Source organism: Nuphar pumila, chromosome 8 (assembly GCF_984573655.1).
Source record: "Nuphar pumila chromosome 8, dmNupPumi1.hap1.1, whole genome shotgun sequence".
NCBI lineage: Eukaryota > Viridiplantae > Streptophyta > Magnoliopsida > Nymphaeales > Nymphaeaceae > Nuphar > Nuphar pumila.
The window spans coordinates 57,537,358-57,559,042 of NC_143256.1; the positions used below are offsets into that span (position 1 = coordinate 57,537,358).

Consider the following 21,685-nt stretch of genomic DNA (forward strand, 5'->3'; position numbering starts at 1 on the left):
ACTGACCGAACCAGTATAAATTCTGTATTTTATGTGTTGTGCCTTATTGCTTAATTATTTTATTTTATCGATCATTATCATATTTCACTATTCACCCCCCCTCTAGTGGAATTTCAATTATTACATTCTTTTTCCAACCTTCTCCATTAAAATCGTTAACTTTGAATTAATTGTAGGATAATTAAGAGGTTACTACTTTAGTTGACCCAATTAAGTGAGTCAAACCCTAGTCTAAACCCCCTTGAGTCTAGTCAAAACCGAGTTTACCTAATCTAGTCAAAACCTAGCCTAGTCTAAGTCAAAGCATAGACCAAACCTAGGTCAAGTCCAAGACCAAGACTCAACCCTAGTCAAACCTAGTGGAGTCAACCCTAACCTAAGTTTAGGTCAACCGAGTCTACCTAACCTAAACTAAGCCAAGCCTAGTTGAGTCAAACCTAAGCCCTACTTAACCCAACTCGAGCCTAGTCAAAGACCTAGACCTAACCCTAGTCAAGTTTTAGTCCAACCTAGGGTGAGTCAAAACCGAGCCTCGGTCGTGTCAACCCTAGTCTAAGTCAAACCTAACCTAGGTTAAACCAAGTTGAGTCAACCTTAGCCAAGTTAACCCAACCCTATCCAAGTCAAACCGATTCCACTTAAGTCAACTCGAACCTAGTTGACTAAGTCAACTCAAAACCGAGTCCAACCTAGTTTTAGTTAAACCTAACTTAGTCAAAACCCAAACCTAAGTCAAGTCATAGACCAAACCGAACCCAATCTTAAGTCAACCGAACCCAACTAGTTAGGTCAAGCCTAGCCGAGTCAACATTAGTCCTAGTCGAGTCAACCTTAGCTCGAGCCTATATCTCCCAACCTAATCCAAACCGAGTTCACCCAAATCAATCCCAACTTACCCTAGCCAAAACCGAGCTTAATGAGTCAACCGAGTGAACCCTAACCCTATCCTTGTTCTTTAGTGTATTTAATGTCAGTTAGATTTATTTATTTTGATTTTAGTTTACGTAGTTCATTTATTTGATTTAATATAGTGTAGAAGTGTGTGTGTGTGTATTTTATTTGTTTCGTGTGTGTGAGATGTGTTTGGCGATTGTTTGATTGGTCGTTAGTTATTATTTAACTTAGTAGTCGAATTGCATTTTATTGCGTAGCATAGTTGCATTTGCATCGTTATTTAACGTAGTTTTAGTCATAACTTGCTTAGCGCATTTCATTCGTCATGCATTTAGCATAATTGTAATACTCATCTGCATATTCACTGTTATACAATGTCATTTAGATTGCATTAGGTTTACTTTGCCTTCTATAGTGTTTAAATAAACCCATAAAGTGAATAGTGCACTCAAAGAAACAACCGATTTTTGCCGTGTCGCACAAGCGTTACTTTCTGTGCAAAAATTTCGTGTTTTCCAAAATTTTTTGTTCTATTCACTTTATTGACGTGTTATTTGACTGCAGACCAAATTCCAGCTCTTTCGAAGTTGATTTTGTCTGATTTTTAAGCGTTTTGTGAAAACCGCTTTTTCTGGATTTCAAATTACAGGACTTTCGATATCCTGATTTTTCCCAGATTTGAAACGCTTATATGTGGAGTTTCAGATACTGTTTTTCCATTCTATAAAAACTGTCAGATTGTTTAATCTGTCAGTTGCAGAACAGAACAAAGTTCGGAAAAATCGGACCTCTTTTTCCTTGTCAATCAGTGGTTTTCCGATAACCTGTCAGAAAGCTATTTTACACTAGTTAGGGGCATTTTCGTAATTTCCTTAGTTTCGGCATTTTAGGCCTGTTTTCAGTAGTTTCTGCATTTTAGGAGCTGCATAATCATCATACAGTATTAGTAGAATTAATTTGGTTAATTTTAGAATTAGTTTAGTATTTTATTTATTTATTGTTTGATAAGTAGCATTTGTTTTATTATTTTCGTAAAATTAGAATTAGTTTTAGTTATTGTTTGCATTGTTAGAAGAGAATACTAACTTTGTATTTTTCTGCATTTTTAGGTTGAAAAGTATATTTAGTTTTCAGGGTTATTGTCCAAGTGCGAAGAGCGAATAATTGGCGAAAAGACAGAAATACCCTTGGTGTGGAGCAGAAGATTTAATTGTTTTTTTTTATTATTTTTACTTTAGTGATTAATTGTAGTTGTATTAACTTTATAATTGTAGATTGATATTTGTAATTAATAAATCAAATTTTCTAGAAATATCTTGATTAATTCCTGTTCCCTGAGGATTCGACCCGTACTTACCACTTTGTGGAAAGTCGGTTTTTATATTTTTGGTTGACGATTTTCCAAAGTTTTATTGCAAATACTTGTTTTAAATATATCATTTCAAAATATCAACCAAATTTTGGCGCCGTTGCCGGGGAACGGCGAATTAATTACTTTATTTCTTAGAGTTTGATTTATTAATTTGTTTTAGTTAGTTAATTAGCTGTTTTCTTTTTAGTTAGTAGGATTAGTAAGTGAATATAGGATTAACATAGTTAGTAAATATAGATTCACGTACTGTTCTTTCTAGGATTCACTTAATTTTCATTCTACAAGGAGCGATCAGACAGGTGGGTTTTAGAAAAACATAGTTTGTGATTTCCTGTATTTATTTGTTTTAGCATTTTAGAATAGTTTACTTTGTTATTTATTTATTTATTTATAGAATTCTGACATAGCTAGATAGCATATCTGTTTGTTTTTAGTTACTGTTATTTGTTTATTTACACTTTAGTACCTGTATTAGTTTAGATTTAGATTCTGGTTGTCTGCTTACATCTGGTCTTAGTACCAGTGTATGCAGGGGCGACGAGGTTTAGGAACCCCATTACACCCATTTGTTGACAACCTAGAGAGAATTTTACATTCTCATCGAAGTTCGACAACAATGGCTGACATGGATCCTCCACCTCCACCCCCAGTTCATTCACGCCCTCTGCGGGAATACTTCATTCCCACAGACTATGTTCAGGCATCCTGCATTCGGAGACCCGATGTAGGAGCGCCTCATTACGAGATTAAGGCCAGCATTATTCAGATGCTTCCATCCTTTTATGGCCTTAGTCATGAAGATCCCTACCGACATTTAGATGAATTCCTCGAAATCTGTTCTACTATTCAGATACAGAATTTCGATGATGATGCTTTGAGGTTGACTCTATTCCCCTTTTCATTGAAGGACAAATCCAAGTATTGGCTAAAGTCCTTAGATTCTGTAGAAATAGAGTCCTGGGATCAATTGCAACAGGAGTTTCTTCGGAAATATTTTCCCATTGGTCGTACGAACCAATATTGTAGAGCCATCACTAGCTTTTCAAAGCTAGATGGTGAGCGCTTTCATGAGACCTGGGAGAGAATGAAGGATCTCCTCAGGAAATGTCCCCATCATCAGGTGCCGAAATGGCAACTAGTGCAGAGCTTCTATGATGGATTGTCTGACAAGAATCGTCAGATGATCGACTCTTCATGTGGAGGGACATTCATGCTGAAGAGCGAGGATGAAGCATGGAGGTTATTTGATACATGGGCTGAGAATTCCCTTCACCATGCTTCGAGCTCTCATTCTAATAGAGCCACACCCAGCATTCAGAAGAAAGCTGGTGTTCTTGAGATTGGTCCATCTACTGCACTACAGTGCAAGGTAGACATGATTGCTCAGAAGCTGGACCAGCTTCTCTTAAAACCATCCACTACACAGCAGGTGTGTACTCTTTGTGCCAGTCCGACACACGATATCACTGAGTGCCCTTCGGCATCTCAGTACCCTGAATTTGTTCAAGAACAAGTTCAGGCAGCTCAGGGTTACGTCAGACCGCCGAACAACCCATTCTCATCTACATATAATCCGGGTTGGCGTAACCATCCAAATTTTTCATGGAAGAATCCACAGTCTTCCACGCAGATGCCTACATCCTCTCAGCCAATTCGGCAGCCATCTTTTACTCAGTCATTTTAAAGACCGAACTATTCTCAGTCTTCTTCTTCAGTCACTCCCCCGATTCATCAGGAGTCTGCCCCGCAGACATCTTTTGAGGAGAGACTTCTCCAGGCATTCCAAGAGGTGAAAACCTCTAATCAGAACACCTTCGATAAGTGTAGTCAGATATTGAGCTCACATACGCAGTCCATTGCGAAGTTAGAGTCGCAAATGGGACAGTTAGCTGAGGCTATCAGTAGGAGACCTGAGGGTACATTACCGAGTCAGGCTATCATGACCCCGAAGGGCAAGGACCAGATGACTGGAGGCCTGTTTCATACTGAGACACAACAGCAGGCCAAATCTGTCATGACCCTGAGAAGTAGACGTGAGTATCACGTCGAGAGCAGAGAGAGAGAGTAGAGAGAAGATAGAGGAGCCAGAGACCATCGTTTCACATACGTCGGCTCAGCCATCACCCCCATCCCCATCAGCATCTTCATTACCATCATCATCATCATCTTCATCTTCAGTGAAGAAGAATGATAGGAGTGAGACTTCTCGCAAAGAGGAGGAGCCAACAGAGTATATTCCCCCACCACCCTATCCCAAAGCATTAGAGTCTCTTGGATATAGAGGGAAGCAAGGTGCGAAGATCCAGGACATGCTTGACATCTTCAAGCATGTGCAGATCAACCTACCTTTGCTCAATGCGATTCAGCAGGTGCCGGCATATGCCAAATTCTTGAAGGAACTATGTACACAGAAGCATAAATCTAGAGAGAGAGTTCCTAACAGGGTCCATTTGACTGAGCAGGTGAGTTCAGTACTTCAGCATCAGACACCACCAAAGCTCAAGGACCCTAGAGCCCCTATCATTGCGTGTACCATAGGGAATATCCGGATAGAACGTGCATTGCTCGATCTTGGAGCAAGCGTGAACATTCTGCCCGGGTATTTCTTTGATTCTTTCGGGCTAGGAGAGATGAGATCGACTCCGATTACAATTCAACTGGCAGATCGTTCTGTCAAGGTACCGAGAGGTGTCTTGGAGGACGTGCTATTTAAGGTGGATGACTTTTATTTTCCAGTCGATTTCATTATTCTTGATATGGAAGGAGTAGACAGCCAGCAACAGACTCCGATTATTTTAGGCAAACCATTCGTGGCAACTGCCAATGCGTGCATCAACTGTAGGACCGGAGCCATGGATCTCTCATTCGGCAATAGGAAGGTAAAGCTGAATATTTTCAATGCCGCGATGGGACCAGCAGGAGACATGGACTGCTTTCATGTAGATATTGCTCATGAGTTAGTGGAGGAGCAGCCCGAGTTGTATATTACTGAAGATTCATTAGATCTGTACCATATAGAGAAGAATAGCGGTGTAGATAGTGTAGATGTGTCTAGAGTGTCGTCAGAGAGATCACCTTGGGGAGCTGTTGATGATACGTAAATTACACATAAATATAATATAATATTATTGCATAAACACATCATTTAGAGGTTTAGAACCCACACTTAGGTGCATACAGATGTCATTGAGCTATGGTTCGAATTTCGTTCGAATCAGACTTAAAACGAGAGAGTTATTGCAATTATATTGAAGCGGGTCGAACCTCGGGGCAAACCGAGTCATTTCGGATCCAACTGGCCCATTTGGGCCTTGGATCTGGGCTAAAACGCACCACATCCACCCCACATCAGCCCAAAATCATTTTTTAGAAAATCTTTTCTAAAAACCCCTCCATGCTAGGCGCCCAGCCAATGTTTTTATTTTAATCCTCTTTCTGGAAATTCCAGAAAGAGGTATATGCGTTAAAACCTAAATGACGCCCAAGTGAGGGGAGTCTTTGCCTTGGGTTTTGTGCCCTAGGGGTGGCACGACTCTGCTCCTTCACCTTCTTCCCCAGCCGCCCCTTGCAGCCATCGTTTCTTCATCTTTCATGGATGTGTAGAGAAATCGCAGCCTCCATGGCTAGCCGCCCTCCTTCCCTTCATTCTCTTTCTTTTTCAGACCCTTTCATGCTTTTCCCCTTGCTGGAACTAACACCTTATGCTCCATTTTGCAGGAACTCGCAGCTATGGAAGGACTCCAGCCATGGCATGGGTGCTGTCTGCCCTGCCATGGCCGGTCGGCCCTACCCCCATCCGACCTTCTTCCTTCATCATTGGATTCACGCCCCATTCGGAGTTCCACCTGCTGTACGCTCCAGCTTCCTGCAGCAAAATAGGATTAGACAGCATCAACGAGGCTTCCTTTGGCGCAAATCCATGGCAAAGTCCACTCCCTCCTATCCCTCCATTCGTCGGACATCCGAAATCAGGTATGTCTTCTTCGTTTCCCCTTTCTTATAGTTAAAACCCATTGGCGTGTGGTTTTCTGTTTTGATTTTTATTTGTCTGCGTTTTCCCCTGTTTTTCAGCCCTAGCATAGGCGGGTTAGTGCTTGAACCAGCACTGTAATTTGCATTTAGCTATTTAGTTTAGTCTTGTTTTTGCAGTTTTTACATTTGAAAATACATTCCCCTCTATAACGCCCAAACCGGCTAGATTGAATCTAGCCAGCTGAAGCTGTGCAATGCAAAATTCAGTGCAATAAAAGATTAGAAATTAGACGTGTTTTCTTTGGTGTTTAATTAGTTTTTAGTATTGCTTAAATGCCATGTAGTTTTGTTTTATAAAGAATGTATAAAACCCCAAAAATCGAGTGGACTCATTCCATCCGTTTTAGGTATCACAGTGTAAGTACTTCTAATAGTTAGTTTCCTGCGTACTTGCAATTATGTAGTCCTCTCAAAGTTAATTAGGATTGTAATGGTCGAATTTTGATGATATATTAGTTAAATCTCGTCTTGGTATTGCTTGTAGGTGTGGGTGCAAACCACGATTGTGGGTGTCTTGATGAATTAAGGCTATTCGGCTGATGCTTTTAGTGTAGCAATAGAATAGTTATTATACCTGTTAATCTGTAGATGGATTCACTATCAAGTTTGATTTTATTCGTTAGAAGATGTTTACAGGTTAGTTTAGTTGCAGGTTGCATGATTTTGGTGTTTTTAGATGTTAGTTGAGTTGCCTATCGTATTAGGGTGTTAGTTTCTACTTTGATCTTGCTAGGATATTCCGTAATTGCTGTTAGTCAAGTAATTTAGTCACATTAGGTTAGTTGTTGGCAGCAAGTTAGTTAGTCTAATTCACATTTGTAGGTTACTTTAACTTAGCTTAATTTAGCATTGGATTCTAGCATTAAGGTATAGTTTTCACTGGTAAAATGGGTAGTTAATTTGGATTGTATTTTCTTAGCTTAACTAGTTGTATTTTCTATCATTTAGAACTATGAAAGACTGTAATTGCAGATGGTTTAAGCAACAGTGTAAGCATGGTATTCATTGAAATGAATAGGGCACTGAAGCAGTAATTCAGTTTTTGCATTGATTTCCACTTGCTACCTTACGTGCAATAGTATGAGTTTTCATGAAATTACTGTTCTATACTATTCATTAGTGTGTTAGCTGCGTGCAAACCCAAAATCAACTTGTTTTGAGTTGATTCGGTTTGCCTTTTAAGCATTCTGCAAAATTAGGTTTTACGCGATTTTAGATTTCGGGTCAAACGGTTCTATAATTTTTATCGAACTTGAAACGCTTATATTCGGAGTTCCCGGATGAGTTTTTCAATTCCGTAAAGTCCGTCAGACTCTTGAGTCTGTCAGAAAGAGAACAGAAGAGAAATACTTAGAATCGGACTTAGTTTGACCCTTCGCACTTCCTGTTTGCGAAAACCTATTAAAAGTCGATTTTGCACTGTTCAAGGATAAAACAGTCATTTGCTTACTTAGTTGATTTTAGGTAGTTTTTCATGTTTTCTAGCAGATAGTTAGTGAATTAACAATAGTTAGGCTAGTTAGAGTGTGTTTACTTTGTTAGTTAGTTAGAAATTATAATTTTAGTTTTCTTTATTTGTAATCGTAGTTGAATTCAGTAATTAGTTCAAAAATAGTTGTAGATATAACTTAGAATTAATTTTTGATTCCATACTGACTCTTTATTTTTGTGTTTTAGGTTGATAAGTTAGAAACATATCTACAAGTGTAGTTACAATGCGAAGTGCAGATGCACGTGTGACAAAAAGACAGAATTACCCCTGGCCATCTGGAGAAGACTTAGCAACTTGTTTTAGTTCATTTTTATTTCTAGATTGCCATTTAATTAGAATTATAATATTAACATAGTTGTAAACATTTGTGATGTTAATAAATTGCAGTTTTACATATAATGTGAATGTATCCCGTTCCCTGCGGATTCAACCCGTACTCGCCACATCTGTGGAAAGTCGGTTTTTATTATCTTTGGTTGACGATTTTCCAAATGCTTTTATTGAAAATAATTTGTTAAAAATAATCATTGCAAAAGTCAAACCAGCTGTCAGTGAGCCTCTTCCACAACTTGCAGAGACCCCTGCCAAGTCCTTGATCGAGTCACCTCTGAAACTCGAGTTGAAACCCTTACCGGATTCACTCAAGTATGCTTATCTCAGAGATGATAAGGCTCTGCCTGTGATCATCTCGTCCCTGCTCACTAAGGAGCAGAAGCAGAGATTGCTGACTATTCTTCGAGAGCACAAGGCAGCGATTGGCTGGGGAGTTGCTGATCTGAAGTGGATTGATCCTTCATTCTGCATGCATAGAATACATTGTGATGAGGAAGTCAAGCCATTTAGGGATATGCAGAGAAGGCTAAATCCCAACATGAAGGAAGTGGTGAAGAACAAGGTGGTGAAGTGGTTGGATGCCAGAATCATTTACCCTATTTCTGATAGCCAGTGGGTCAGTCTGATTCAGGTTGTGCCGAAGAAGTCAGGACTCACGGTGGTTGAGAACGAGAAGGGTGAGAGAATTCCGATGAGGACCACTACAGGATGGTGAGTCTGTATCGATTATCGGAAGCTGAATGTGGCAACTAGGAAAGATCATTTCTCATTGTCATTCATTGATCAGATCTTAGAATGTAAGATCTACGATTCTAATTTTGATATATATTGTGTAATTACATGGAATCGATGAATTTTTATGCATTGACCATTCTACGTTAATTACGGTTATGAAGAGAACATAATGAGTTGTTGGAGTCAAATTAGCATTTTAATGTGTTGAATAAGCATTCTTTAAAGAAGTACACTATATGCGATATTGGATTTGGATCCAGGGCTACTAGGAGATCCAAAACCCTGGGACGACCCTACAGTGGACGTCCATGTCCTTGGTTGACCAGCTGGTCAAGGGCTGACCAGCTGGATGGTATTTTCGAAATAGTCTTGCATGGCTTTAAAGAATAGGCCTTCATTGGCCATGTGTCTTTCCAACACCCTCATGATGAAGACTAGGCTCCATCATGAGGGGCGCCATTTTCAAAAGAGAGCCATGGGGTGGCGCCCCATGGCAAATTCGTGATCTTTTTTCAAAGGATTTTGAATCCTTTCAATCCATTGGGCACGATGGGTGGCAGCCAGGGGCGCCCTCTTGTAAAACTTTAAACTTTTAAGGGCATTTAGAGATAGCATTTTCGAGATTTTTGCAAAGCCTTTTAGAAGGCTTGACATGCATTGGTTGTTGGAGGGCGTGGAGCTCCCCAACCCTCCATCTTGGAAGGATTTAATCCCAGCCGTTCACCTCTAAGCCTACTTCTATAAAACCTTTACAAAAAAAATCGGGTCCCTCTTATTTTGGGCGATTTTCCTTTCTCTTTCTCTCTCTCTCCTCTCAAGCTTCCTCACTCCAGCCGTGTGTTTCCTCTTGGCGTGAAGAGCTGCAGCACCTTCTTCACTAGCTAAGGTGAAGAATCACCCTTCTTGTGTACAATTTCGCGTGAAAAGGAAGCCGGTGGGGCTTTGCATCTTTGCATGCAAGTCCATACGGTGGATTAGCTCCAAGATTCGTAGTTGCTATCTTGATTCACCATGGATTTACATTATCATTTTGTAGCATACATTTACAGTCTTGTTTAGCTCTTCCTTTTTTATTTCATTTCAGTTTTTATCACTCTCTATGCTTGTTGTGGTCTTCCCTCTCAAAAGAAAAGAACAGAGGTTGTTAAGATTCTTTTGTTTCCTTCTCGCTGGGTTCATAGCTATAGCATTTATCTTCGGATTGTGCGGGATTGAGCTGGGCTTGTCCAGCCCACCCCCCCCCCATTCCGGTTGACGTGATCTCGGATTTGCCAGAACGCAGGTTGGTGCATTTCGGCCACCAACATTCTTTCTTGGATGGTTGTTTCATTGGTGTTGAGCTCAATCTAGTCTCCATGCGTTGGGACTGGTATTGCAGCAGTGATCTGGGCTTGGGTCACAACGTGACCAGCCTTGTTTGAGCATGGAATCCTGGATCTTTCTTTTAACAGCAAGGTAAGGTTTGCTTGGCTTTATTATTCTTTATTTTCGACATTTTGGCTGCTCGGCCATCTTTCTTTTTAGCCCTTACTCATGCTGATGGAAAGAGCAACCGACTTGGTCCAGTGGACCAGATCTCTTGACCATCCAGTTCTCGCCCTAACCGAAGCTGGACGCCATGCGGGTAGTCCGCGCGCCCAGCATAAGCCTCGGTGAGTTATCTTCTTCTTTTTTTTATGTTGGAGGTAAGTGTGGTAGCATCACGTTCCTTTTCTTCCTTTTTGTCTTGGACCGTTGCCGGTCTGAACCATGGGTTTAGACCAGCACTACAGTCCATCTTGTTTCGGTTGAGTGCAGGTCTAAACCAAGGTTTAGACTTGATGGATTGTCAGCATGGGCGTGGCACAAGGTGTCAGTCGTCCAACCCCCTTTCGTGGGAGCCGGATGGAGCCTAGTGGTGCCGAGCACTCAGTCCCTTTCATTCGGCTATTTTGGGATGCAAGTAGGTCCGAACTGAATGGTTCAGACCTGTGCATGTATGGGGAACCAGGCCGGCAACGAGTGCCAGCCATGGTTCTGTTTTGGACAGGTCGTGTGCCAGCCGCATGGTGCTGGGCACCCGGGTCCCTCGAGCTGATCCCCTTCGGGTCCGGGTCTGAACCAGGGAGAGTTGGGTTCATACCCACTGCTGGCCAACCACAGCCCGGTCTCATAGACCAGACCGACTGGGCCCAGTTTTTTTGGGCTCAACCCGCAGGCTTAGCTACGATTGTCTTTGCCGGGGCTGGAAACAGCCCAACCAAACCCTTGACAGGTAGGGTCCGGTTCCTGAGTCGGTCCAGACCTTGAAGGTAGGTCCGACAGTCTGGTCCGTAGGACCAGACCACCCTTAGCTAGAGCTTGTTGGCACGAGTGCGGGTGGACTTTCGTTTCACCACACTCGCGGCCCCGCTACACCATAATTTATGGCTGATAGTAGGTTACCCTATCAACACTAGCTCGCCTCCATTTCGAGTCAAACCCGAGTAGGTTCAAACCAGCCTTTATATTGCCCTGTACCCTCTTCGCACTTCGGTTAAGTTCGGCATGAGTGCATGCCTTGGGATGCACCGAGTTCGAGTAAGCTTTTCATATATATATATATATATATATATATGTAAATGGGATTGTATACATATATGTATACACGTATACCTATGCGTATGTGCATCGCCAAGTATGTTTGAAAGGGTTGATAGACATAGGTACACACGAATATATGTAAGGGTATTAAAACTTATGACTCTCGTGTCCCGTTCAAGCATTTTCTCAGATGATTCCTTACTCCGAGCTCAGTATGAATTTCATAGCATTGTCCTACGTTCGTTTTGGACAAATGGTTTGTTTAGGGTCCGCGGGCGCGGCACCCCAAACCGTGGTAATGCCAATGTTATTCCCATTAGATGGGTTAAGTTAGAAATCACCTTTGACACATAAGTGTGTCGTACTGCGTAAGGAAAACCCTTACACCTTGATTTTTGTGAAACTACTTAGTTAAGTATGCAGGCAAACACTATTGCAAATCCACATACTTGGAAAGTACGTTGAATTACAAGCATTGTTTCATTGTCTTTGTTTCGGGTCCGCAGGCGCGGCACCCCACACCGTGGGATTAGCAAATATTGTTCCCATAAGTCGGATATATCCCGGATTTTTCGCCATAAACATGTAAGTGTGTCAACCACGTATGAAAGCATAGTGACTGCAATATTCACACTGAAGTATGCAAGTTAATGATTTCATATTATGCAACTGCCTCTGTTGTTTATGCTTGTGCAAAAGATAGAAACATACACTTCGCACTTGGCACATCCTGACACTGTTACTGAGTAGTGCGTACCTTGAAAAGGTACATGGCTCGAGGCATTAGTAAGAGCACCATGTGCACTTACTACAAGAAAGAAAAGAATGAAGATAGGGTATGAACAATGAAATGACTTGTTATAGGCTCAGTTGAAATCCTTGGGTAATGACCCTTGCTTAAAGAGATGGACTCTTGTGTGATATACCCTAAACAGAAATAAATCAATAAGGTATTTCGACTGCTTTCACGAGCAGTGTGCTCCGTTGGCCGTGTGAGGCTGAGCACGTGGATGGGCAGGCCAAGTCCTCGTTTTGCGTACCCTGCGGGGACCACGAGGCAAATTCCTTGTGAGAGGTGTGTTGAACATGAGCCTTAAGAAAGATAAACCTGCTTCGCCCCGTTCACAAAATGGTTCACCTCGGGAGAGGGTGAATGGTACAACCCTGAGTGACTTGTCGTTACTACGACACGTGTTTGACAGGAGCTGTAGCGCCCTTTGACCTCCAGTCACTCAGAGTCAGGGAGGTCGAGGTTGCCTTTTTAGGACCTCACTACTACAGTAGTATGGATTGCAATCCTTGCCTGTGCGAGTGTTTTCTCCTAGCCGTGAGCTGCTCGCATAAGGTCGACTCGGTCTGTAGCTTCCCCGGTTACCACACTAGAATCTAAATAACAGATGTCGAGTGCATGTCTCACAGAATGCGAGGTTCCTTCACGTACCCGAAGGAGTAATCAGAAGAACTTAAGAACTAACCAAACAGCTGACTTAAAGTAGTTGTTGCTTTACTTGTGTTGTAGACTTACTTTAGTTGTTACAGTCATTTCAGTTTGATACCTTAGTTACTTGCTGCTCAGTTCGCTTATACTTCAGTTTGTTGCTTCAGCTACTTGTTTTCCTGTTGACTAGTACTTGTCACTTCACACTTACCAGACACAGGCACTTACACTTGTCAGCTTGTTTCCTACTTTCCTGTGTACTTGATATATATATACACATTGCTTGTGGTTATTTCTTCACCACCTTGAAAAAGGATTGACCCCGTTTTATGGGGATGTAGGTGACGAACAGGCTTAGTGCGGATGCAATGATACATGATGGAGGCTCTGAGGACCCACACACTTGACTTGCAGATCTTTTACCTGGTGGTTTTTGGGTTTTTGGTTGTTGTGGGGATGTATCCCCTATTTTGTACCTTTTGTACTTATAAGTTGTAAACTCCTTAAAACTGTTGGGGTGTTTCCCCTTTTTACTTCATAGTTACACTTTTGGTTGCACTTAGCTGTGGCGGTCGCCCAGACATGCGGCTTTGTTGTTTTCCCACGTTTGCTTCCGCTAGTTTCCTACTTAAACCTTTCAAAAGAAAAAAAAAAATCCATAGAAATCCCAAGTTTTTCCAAGGTCGGGGTTTGGGGCGTCACAGCGATTGGTATCAGAGCAATGTTTAAGTGTGTGGTCAGAGCTTCATCGTGCATCATCCATCGCACTGTAAGTATAAGATTAGCTTCTTCTTCTTCTTGTTTTCCTTCTTTCCTTCCTTTACTTCCTGCTTTTAGATGGTTTGTGTTGTGGTTCTGTGTATATCATAGATGTCGACGAATCCGACCTACGACAAGATTTTGGAGGCTATCCAAAACCTGACTCGAGGCAAAGAGGCCCTGAGTGGAGCTGTGCGACATTTGGCACGTAATGTGCATACGTTGGCACCTCCGTGTGCAAGGTGTTTGGGAGATCATGTGGGACAGATCTGTCTCCGTGAGTTGGATGAGTGCCCCTACTGTAGCCTTCGTGGGCATGTCGAAGAGGAATGCCAGACGAAGTAGAGGGATGAGCTCTGGAAGAGCAATGCGGAAGACATCCAGGATGTTTCTTCGGTCTCTGGACCCTTGGTTCTGGAAGTGGATAGCCAGGACAGAGAAAAGCGAGGAGCGATCGATTCTCCTCAATATTCTCCCGAGTCCTACCCCTATGGTGTTTCTTCGGAATACGTGCCGCTGATTTTGAGAGAAGTCCAGGAGATCTCGGACACGCCACTGAGGGAAGTTGTTTCTCCTCCACGTGTTAGGCCGAGGCGCTGTGGTAGTCGGAAGGACTACAGGGACTTCTATACCAGCAAGTCGTGATATTTGCGATGTAATGATTAGATGTTAGAAACACTGAGTCAGTGTTTCGTTTTTGCTTTTGTCGTGCTTAAATTGTTGACAGCACTTGTTTAACCCTATCTTGATGAAGGGTACCCTTGTAATGTTTCGGTTTTCCTTGTTAAGGAAATAGAAATTTTATTTTTTCTATCTCTGTGTATTTGCTGGTTGCTTATGTATAGAATGTTGCGTATTTAGATGGCATGGCGCGCCAGGTGTGACGACCTGATGGAAACTCTGAACAACCTTACAGAGGTTGTAGGACGACAAGCGGAGACCATGAGGAACATGGGCGAACACATCCAACACACCGCCCAGGGACAGGGAGCACCTGCCCAGGTTCCTGTTGCGACAATCCCATATAAGCAATTTATGAGCTTGAACCCTCCCTCGTTTGATGGAAAGTCATCGCCGGAAGCGGCCGAGGATTGAATCAGAGAAATTGAACGTATCTTCCGAGTGTTACAAGTTGGTGATGATCGTAAAGTAGATTTTGGGACATATCGTCTCAGAAAGGACGCGGAAAGATGGTGGGCAGCTACCTGGGAGATAAAATTCGACAACCAGCCGGTTGATTGGGAGCAATTTGTGGAAGCGTTCTACGCAACCTATTTTCCAGCTCACGAGAGGAGCCAGAAAATACAGGAGTTTCTTGACCTCCAACAGGGTAGTTCTTCTCTCCCGGATTATGTCACGCGTTTTCAAAGAATAGAGAGGTTTTGTCCGCACGTATACACGACAGAGAAGGAGCGAGCTCTTAAATTTGCTCGAGGTCTGAAGCCAGTCTTAAGGACGAAGGTGTACACGCGTGCGCCTATGACGGTCGATGAAGCTTTAGAGACGGCCTCCTTGCTTGAGCATGATTGGACAGAATCGCAGAAGACCCCCGCACCACGTCAACAACAGCAGAATCCTGGCCAAAGGAGTTGGCCAAAGAAGAGACAATTCCAGAGGAATCAAGATGGAAGGAAGTTCCATCCTCAGACAAAGAAGCAGCGTAAGAACAACGGCAGCAACACCCGCCAGAATCAGTATTAGAACCGTAGGCCCCAGTTCCAACAACGCCAGCAGCCGCAGCAGAAGCAGCTTACCGCAGCTAGTTGTCCAAAATATACTACAGATCATCCAGGGCGACCCTGCCCGCGAGACACCGGCGGATGCTTATATTGTGGAAAGATGGGTCATTATATCAGGGATTGTAGAAAGAAGCAAGCAGACGACCAGCGCCAGAATACGACGGGTACTTCACAGCCGACACCGCAATGACAGCCAGCGACGCAGCAGCAGCAGCAGCCGTCATACCCACCAAAGACAGCAACCCAGAAGGTCATTGCAGGTCGAGCATACGCGACATCAGTCGAGCAAGTGACCAAGGCAGAGTTGGTCCAAGGTACAATTTCGATATCCGGACATGAAGCACTTACATTGTTTGATTGTGGTGCTACTCATTCGTTCATAGCAACTAGATTCGTTCGTACCTTACCTTTGGCAGTCGAGTCTTTGAACTTTCCGTTGGAGGTTCGCACTCCAATTGGAGAGCAATCTTTTTGTGACTCGTATGTTCCGAACATCGAGGTGTCAGTGGCAGGACAGAACTTGTCAGCTGACGTTATCCTGTTAGACATGACAGATTACGATGTCATTTTGTGCATGGATTGGCTTTTTGAGTATCATGCTCAAGTCTTCTGTTGGGAAGGCAAGATCGTTCTTTCTCAGCCTGATCGTCCTATTCTGGAGATCAAGCTTCCTCGACCTTTGCGCGATAGTCGCATGATTTCTTCTTTCAAGGCTCAGAAATATCTGCGAAACGGGGGTACTGCATTCTTAGTCAGCATTGCCCCAGTTGAACCCGAGATGGTTTTGATCGAAGACTTGGACGTAGTCCAAGATTTTTACGATGTGTTTCCGGAGGAACTACCTGGGTTACCTCCGAGGCGTGAGATCGAATTCGGTATCGAGTTGTTGCCTGGAACGATAGCAATATCCAAGGCACCATATCGTATGGCTCCGGCAGAGCTTGAAGAGTTAAAGCGTCAGTTGGAAGAACTCCTTGATCAAGGTTTTATTCGACCTAGTGCTTCACCTTGGGGAGCACCAGTGTTGTTCGTACGGAAGAAGGATGGATCCCTGAGGTTGTGCATCGATTATCGGATGCTCAACCAAGCGACAATTAAGAACAAGTATCCGTTGTCGAGGATCGAAGATCTTTTCAATCAGTTACAAAAGGCGAAGGTCTTCTCGAAGATAGATCTTAGATCGGGTTACCATCAGCTTCATATCCGAGAGGATGATATTGCGAAGACAACTTTCCGGACGAGATATGGGTTGTATGAGTTTGTGGTGATGCCTTTTGGCCTCACGAATGCTCCAACAGCATTCATGGATTTGATGAACCGGATTTTTTGTCCATATGTGGACTCATTCGTGATAGTATTTATCGATGACATCTTGATCTATTCGGAGAGTCCAGAGCAGCATCGAGAGCATTTGCGGATTGTGTTGAGTACTCTTCGCGAGCATCAGTTGTTCGCCAAATTCTCTAAGTGTGAGTTTTGGCTCGAGCGCGTCATGTTTCTTGGACATGTGATATCGAGGGACGGAGTATCCGTCGATCCAGCGAAAGTAGAAGCAGTTTTAGGCTGGAAACAGCCTAAGAATATGTCTGAGATTCGTAGCTTTCTTGGATTGGCCGGTTATTATCGACGTTTTATCCAAGACTTTTCAAGGATCGCTTTACCTTTGACGAAGTTGTTGCGTAAAGGTATTAAGTTCGTGTGGGACAGTGCCTGTGAGGACAGTTTCCAGATCCTGAAGTTGAAGTTGACTACCTCGCCGGTATTGGCTTTACCCTCAGGCAGAGGTGGCTTTGTGGTGTACACAGATGCCTCTGGTACCGGTTTAGGTTCCATGCTTATGCAGCATGGCCGAGTTATTGCCTACGCCTCCAGACAGTTGAAGACTCACAAGCAAAATTATTCGACGCACGATTTAGAACTGGCAACAGTCGTGTTCGCTTTGAAATCATGGAGACACTACCTGTATGGGGAATCGTTTGAGGTCTTTTCCGACCACAAGAGCCTCAAATATCTGTTCTCTCAGAAGGAGTTGAATATGAGGCAGCGACGATGGCTTGAGTTCATCAAGGACTATGATTTCACGTTGTTGTATCATCCCGGTAAGGCGAACGTTGTGGCTGATGCGCTTAGCCGCAAAGCGGGTGGCGTTCTGGCTAGTCTTGTGTGGAGCCAGAAGCTTATCGAAGATTTTGTTGCTTGGAAACCTTTTTCTGTTGGTGGTGGTTCGATCAGGTTGTCTGACAGGAGCTGTAGCGCCCTTTGGCCTCCAGTCACTCAGAGTCAGGGAGGTCGAGGTTGCCTTTTTAGGACCTCACTACTGCAGTAGTATGGATTGCAATCCTTGCCTGTGCGAGTGTTTTCTCCTAGCCGTGTGCTGCTCGCATAAGGTCGACTCGGTCTGTAGCTTTCCCGGTTACCACACTAGAATCTAAATAACAGATGCCGGGTGCATGTCTCACAGAATGCGAGGTTCCTTCGCGTACCCGAAGGAGTAATCAGAAGAACTTAAGAACTAACCAAACAGCTGACTTAAAGTAGTTGTTGCTTTACTTGTGTTGTAGACTTACTTTAGTTGTTACAGTCATTTCAGTTTGATACCTTAGTTACTTGCTGCTCAGTTCGCTTATACTTCAGTTTGTTGCTTCAGCTACTTGTTTTCCTGTTGACTAGTACTTGTCACTTCACACTTACCAGACACAGGCACTTACACTTGTCAGCTTGTTTCCTGCTTTCCTGTGTACTTGATATATATATACACATTGCTTGTGGTTGTTTCTTCACCACCTTGAAAAAGGATTGACCCCATTTTATGGGGATGTATGTGACGAATAGGCTTAGTGCGGATGCAATGATACATGATGGAGGCTCTCAGGACCCACACACTTGACTTGTAGATCTTGTACCTGGTGGTTTTTGGGTTTTTGGTTGTTGTGGGGATGTATCCCCTATTTTGTACCTTTTGTACTTATAAGTTGTAAACTCCTTAAAACTGTTGGGGTGTTTCCCCTTTTTACTTCATAGTTACACTTTTGGTTGCACTTAGCTGTGGCGGTTGCCCATACTTGCGGCTTTGTTGTTTTCCCACGTTTGCTTCCGCTAGTTTCCTACTTAAACCTTTCAAAAGAAAAAAAAAAAAATTCTATAGAAATCCCAAGTTTTTCCAAGGTCGGGGTTTGGGGTGTCACATAGAGAGACTCGCAGGGCAGAGCTACTACTGCTTTCTAGATGGATATTAAGGATACAATCAGGTAGCTGTCCATCCTGACGACCAGGAGAAGACCACGTTTACATGTCCTTATGGCACCTTTGCGTTTAGACGTATGGCGTTCGGGCTCTGCAATGCCCCGGCCACTTTTCAGAGGTGCATGCTTGCTATCTTCTCGGACATGATAGATGATGTGATGGAAGTTTTTATGGACGACTTTTCAGTGTATGGCTCTTCTTTTGAAGATTGCCTCCAAAAACCTACTCGAGTACTGAGTAGGTGTGCGGAGACCAATCTCGTCCTGAGTTGGGAAAAGAGCCATTTTATGGTCCAGGAGGGGATTGTGCTCGGACACATTGTTTCCAAGCGTGGCATTGAGGTTGACAGAGCTAAGGTGGAATCCATCTCCCGTTTGACTCCACCCACCTCTGTGAGGCAGATTCGATCATTTTTAGGGCATGCGGGTTTTTATAGGCGGTTCATAAAAGATTTCAGTAAAATCTCTCGACCGCTTTGCACTTTACTGGAGAAAGACCAGCTTTTTGTTTTCGGTGAGGATTGTATGAAGACCTTTGAGATTCTCAAAGAGGCCTTGATTACTGTGCCCATTTTAAGACCTCCGGATTGGACTCTCCCATTTGAGATTATGTGCGATGCGTCTGATTACGCTATGGGGGCCATTTTAGGACAACGCATTGATAGGAAGCCCTATGTGATCTACTATGCGAGTAGAACTCTGTCTGATGCTCAAATGAATTATACTACGATAGAGAAGGAGCTACTTGCGGTAGTTTTTGCATTGGACAAATTTAGGTCCTACTTACTCGGTTCGAAGGTGGTTGTCTATTCTAACCATTCTGCATTGAAATATCTGTTGAATAAAAAAAAAACCAAACAGAGATTGATTCGTTGGGTTCTACTACTACAAGAGTTTGATCTCGAGATTCGAGATAAGAAGGGAAGCGAGAATGTAGTAGCAGATCACCTGTCCAGACTGATCGTGGAGACCACGCAGGATCAGAGACCGATCAGTGATTCTTTCCCCGACGAGCAGATCATGTCAGTCAGGACATCGCAGTTACCCTGGTTTGCAGATATTGTAAACTGTCTGGTTTCGAGGCAGATACCTGAGCATTGGAACAAGAATGAGCGTGAGAGATTCCTATCTCAGGTGAGGCACTATTATTGGGATGAACCAGAGTTGTTCAAATACTGTGCAGATGAGATCATTAGGAGATGTGTTCCGGAGGAGGAGTACCAGTCCATTCTGAATTTTTCCCATTTATTAGCCTGTGGAGGGCATTTTAGCAGTAGGACGACGGCTGCAAAGGTTTTGCAGTCAGGATTTTATTGGCCCACACTCCACTGGGATGCTCATGAGTTTTGTAGGCGATGTCTTCGATGTCAGCAAATTGGGAACATGTCCAAGAGGGACATGATGCCCTTGCTTCCGATTTTGATAGTCGAGATTTTTGATGTTTGGGGCATTGATTTCATGGGACCATTTCGGCCTTCATTCGGAAATTTATACATTCTTGTGGCGGTTGATTATGTGTCCAAATGGGTCGAGGCTGTGGCAACCAAGACCAATGATCATAGAGTAGTGCTTAAGTTCATTAAGCACAACATTTTCAGTCGTTTTGGTGTGCCACGTGCGATGATTAGCGATGGTGGCAAGCATTTTAGGAATGTACAGATAGCTTTTCTACTAAGAAAATATTATGTCAATCACAGATTCACCACGCCGTATCATCCGCAGACTAGTGGACAGGTTGAAGTGTCCAATAGGGAGATTAAGAGAATTTTAGAAAAGACAGTTCGCCCGGACCGCAAGGATTGGTCCCAGCGCTTAGATAATGCACTTTGGGAATATAGAACTGCAATTAAGACTCCCATTGGCATGTCCTCGTATCGCCTTGTATTCGGGAAAGCATGCCATCTTCCTGTCGAGCTAGAGCACAGAGCGTATTGGGCAATCAAGAAATTAAATTTTGACCTCACCCAGGCTGGCAAAGAGAGAGCACTGCAACTCTCAAAATTAGAGGAACTCAGGAATGATGCATATGAGAATGCCAAATTATACAAAGCTCGCACGAAAGCATTTCATGATAAGCATATTGTCAGGAAATTGTTTGAGCCAGATCAGAAAGTGTGGTTATATAATTCTCGCTTGCATTTATTTCCAGGGAAATTGAGATCGAGATGGACAGGTCCTTACATTGTGAAAGAAGTATTTCCCCATGGAGCAGTAACATTATTCGATCCTATGACCCAAGGTACATTCAAGGTGAATGGGCAAAGATTGAAGCCCTTTATTTCAGATGCCCTGCAGGATGGTGAGTGTGAGATAGTGCATCTCACGAAGGCGTGAGGATTCAACCAGAGGGATGTATCATATGTACATTAGTTTGTTTGTCATTTCAGTATTTTCTTTATTCATTTTTTTATTTCATATTTGCTAACTTTTGTTTTGATATATGTAGGATGAATTTAACACTTAGTGTATCAATTACCAGGTACAGAGCAGAGCTTTCAAAAAATTCAAAGATCAGATGAAATTCAACTTCAGAAGCTCAAGAGCAGATCAAGTTGTATCTATCCTTTCTCCCATATTCTTATTGTCTTTTAGTATGCATGAGCATCGTATTGTGATATATTTTGTATGCCACTAGGGACAGTGTCATTCAAGCATGGGGGGGTGGTTTAGATGCATGCACACAAAAATTTCAAATTTTTTTTCTGACTGGTAATTAAAGTAGGCATTTGAGAACAAGTTGTAGCATATATGATTGTTTTTGGCATAATCTAACAGTTTATAAATTTTTAAGCGCCATAAAAAAATTATTTTCTGAACTGAGTCAAATAGAGTAGTTGTTTATGAGATAATTCAAAGAAAAGATAGTATTTGATTGTGAGAAAATTTTGAATCACTTTAGTATAAGTATGCACAGTATGTTTTGTGAAAGAAATAAGCAATGGAAAGATGTGTTTGAAAAATGAGTTTTAAAGAATAGAGCTGCGTTTAGTTGTTGATGTTTTCGTGAATCCTAGTATTGTTTGCTTTGTCAACCGGGCACTCTTTGTTTATATTATAATTAGTAAAAATGTGGAATCATTGGGGTAT

General features: G+C 42.7%; 1 non-coding gene across 1 annotated transcript; it reads right to left on the reverse strand.

Moving 5' to 3' along the window:
• Window positions 1-3,283: 3,283 nt before the first annotated feature.
• LOC149829944 (small nucleolar RNA R71) lies at window positions 3,284-3,388 on the reverse strand. The gene has a single exon (XR_016433955.1). It is a non-coding gene; the product is annotated as a small nucleolar RNA R71 (small nucleolar RNA).
• Between the last annotated feature and the right edge of the window lie 18,297 nt (window positions 3,389-21,685).